This window comes from Suricata suricatta, chromosome 10, assembly GCF_006229205.1.
Source record: "Suricata suricatta isolate VVHF042 chromosome 10, meerkat_22Aug2017_6uvM2_HiC, whole genome shotgun sequence".
NCBI lineage: Eukaryota > Metazoa > Chordata > Mammalia > Carnivora > Herpestidae > Suricata > Suricata suricatta.
In genome coordinates, this window is record NC_043709.1 from 18917930 (window position 1) to 18918184 (window position 255).

Consider the following 255-nt stretch of genomic DNA (forward strand, 5'->3'; position numbering starts at 1 on the left):
GTGGGGCGCGGGCGGCCCGGGCTTGTTGCGAAACCGGTGAAGTCACAAAGCCGCGGCCCCCGCGGGCTTGGAGGCGCGTGGCGACCTCCCCGCGGATGCGACGCGGGAGCCGGCGGGGACGCGGCGCCGGGCTCGTTTCGCTTTTGGTTCGGACTGGGTGAGGGTCGGCGCGGGCGGGCGGGGGTGCCCGGGGCCGTCCCAGCCGGCCCGGCCTCCCCAACTCGTGAGCAGCCAGTGCTGGTCCCCCTGGGGCCC